The sequence below is a fragment of the Chiloscyllium punctatum genome, unplaced genomic scaffold, assembly GCF_047496795.1.
Source record: "Chiloscyllium punctatum isolate Juve2018m unplaced genomic scaffold, sChiPun1.3 scaffold_1283, whole genome shotgun sequence".
Lineage (NCBI taxonomy): Eukaryota > Metazoa > Chordata > Chondrichthyes > Orectolobiformes > Hemiscylliidae > Chiloscyllium > Chiloscyllium punctatum.
The window spans coordinates 25,001-27,500 of record NW_027311017.1 but is presented as its reverse complement, the minus strand read 5'-3'; the positions used below and the strand labels follow the sequence as shown (position 1 = coordinate 27,500).

General features: G+C 65.3%; 1 non-coding gene across 1 annotated transcript; it reads left to right on the top strand.

Moving 5' to 3' along the window:
- Window positions 1-1,376: 1,376 nt before the first annotated feature.
- Window positions 1,377-1,530, top strand: LOC140474950 (5.8S ribosomal RNA). The gene has a single exon (XR_011959553.1). It is a non-coding gene; the product is annotated as a 5.8S ribosomal RNA (ribosomal RNA).
- The last annotated feature ends 970 nt before the right edge of the window (window positions 1,531-2,500 follow it).

The window sequence follows — 2,500 nt, the reverse complement described above, 5'->3', positions numbered from 1 at the left end:
AGGATCTCTGTCGGCTTGGGGGTACGCCCGTTTCCGTTTCAACTTGTCTCGCGAGGGTGGTTTCGGGGCCAGCAGGAGAGCTCGTCGGGGTAGCAGGCCCTGCAGCCGTGGTCACCGCCAAATCCCCACAACTCGAGCAAGTGAAAAAAAAAGTAACAAATAAGAAAGGATCGTCGGCTTGGGGGTACGCCCGTTTCCGTTTCAACTTGTCTCGCGAGGGTGGTTTCGGGGCCAGCAGGAGAGCTCGTCGGGGTAGCAGGCCCTGCAGCCGTGGTCACCGCCAAACCCCCCACAACTGTTGGGCGCCTACCTGCGCGGGGCAGGAGGACACTTTCCGATTTCAAATCTCCGTTTGCCGAGTCCACCCCGAACGCACGCGGGCGGGCGGGTTCGCATCACCCTTCGTCACAAGGGGCGAAGCCCGTTCCACCGTCTCGTCAGTAGTGCCGACCGGTCTGTGATCGACGAGGGGAGCCACACCAGGTCCGGCCCTGCTGCTTGGCGGCACCGCGTCGTCGGGAGCTCGCGACAGACGGAGGGTTTCGGTGTACTCTCCAGCCACGGGAAACGAAGCCGGTGATGCAGGCGCCGGTCTTTCGCTCCCAAATCGGCTGGGTTTACATCGTTGCTATCTAGTCACGCTCCCTTCAAACCCGACGGGGTACCTATTCCCCTCACCCGTCTGTGCGTATACAGCCTCTTTGCACTTGCGGGATGGGGGTGGTGGTTTAAAGACTCTCGAGTTGCCGCCCGTCGGTCTCCGAGCTCCGTGCAGTAGTGATCCCCAGCGAACTGCCAGCAGGGCGAACGAGCGATCCCGCTCTCGGTCGGGGCGCCTGGCGTCGATCGGTGGTCGGTGGCTTGCGGGCAAGCTGCGCTGTGAGTGTGGGAACGAGTATGACGAGCCGTTGCCGCGACTCCCAGTCCACCTCGGCGGTGGCTGGGCCGGGCGGGCGTCTGCTCGGGCGAGTGCCGCCCCCGCCTCCTCGCAGGAAGTCCGCTCGCCGACACGCCGCCACGTGCACGCGTCAGTGACGCTGCCGAACCGATGGCCGGTGCCCGTTCCCGCCTCTGCTTTTCCTAGGGCAAAGCTGCTGCACGCCTCGTGATACTAGGCGGGCGACATGGTGGCGGTGATCCTGCCTCCGTCGCTGCGGTGCGTTGGGGCACGCATCGCCTCTTGGGCGCCCTGTCCTCCTCCCCCCAATAGACGTATGTTTCTGCGGGCCGCACCAGGATGGTGCTCCCCATCGCTTCACGCCACCCTGCTCCGCCCGCACGCCGGCGTGCAGGTGGCTGTAGCTCAAGGTGGGGAGCGTATGTGCGGTCCGGGTCGCTTTCCTCTGGCGAGGGAGAGACCTAAAACAAACTCAGACAACTCTTGACGGTGGATCACTCGGCTCGTGCGTCGATGACGAACGCAGCTAGCTGCGAGAATTAATGTGAATTGCAGGACACATTGATCATCGACACTTTGAACGCACTTTGCGGCCCCGGGTTCTTCCCGGGGCCACGCCTGTCTGAGGGTCGTTTGGCAATCAATCGCACTCGCCTTGGCTGGCGAGAGCGCGGCTGGGGTGTCGCAGAGGACCCGTCCTCTTTGTCCCCCTAAGTTCAGACTCCGGAGCCCTCCGGCGTCGGAGCGCTTGGCCTTTCCCCCCCACCCTGCACATTCCGTTCGTCAGGCTCGACGCCATCCCCCCGCCGGGGAGCGCGGCCTGGCGTCCGTCTGTGTCGTGGCAGTGGGGCCAGCACGGCTGTCACCGGTCCCAGAATGGCTGTCGGTGGTTCACACTGTGTGTGTGTGCCAACCCTCCTGGTCTCTGGGACACGGAGCTGCCACGAAGTGTTGAGCCTCCAGTGGGGGGTCTGCCTAAGCTCTGCACGTCCGCATTGGGTCCGTCTCTCGGTTGGCTGGCAGTGGAAAGAGTGAAGGGAGCCGCGGAGGTCCGGTGCTGGTGCGCCGCCGGCCTGACCGTGGAGCTCGCCGGTTTGACACGCTGACCCGACTCGATGGTTGATCGATTGAGAGTGCTGGGAGCTGCAGGCCGCCCGCTGCTGCAGCCGCCCGTCTCGTGGTTCGTCCTCGGCCTTAAGTGGCCGGCGGGGCGTCTGATCCTGTCTCCCCTGCTGGCGCCGAGTGCCTGGCCGAGGGAGGAGGTTTTCGTCGAACGCTGTGACTTGGACGGTCGCACGCGCGTGGATCGCTGGCTCTTGGCTCTCCCGTTCAGTCCGCACGTTTTCCGCTCCGTCCTGCCACCGGTCTCGGGAGGTACGGAGGGGTTGGCGGGCGTGGTGTGTGCTCCGTCACCGTGCAGGCACACCTACCACGCCGTCGGCCGACCCCCGCACGGTCCTCCTGGCCATCGGGAGGACGGCGGAACGTCGGGCTGTCGGGGGCCAAGTCGCCAGAAGGCCACCGCTGTGTCTTCCGTACCCTGTCACCGTCGGCGTGCCTTCCTCAACTCGTCCGGCTCGGGGCCGCTGGGTTCAGGAGCGG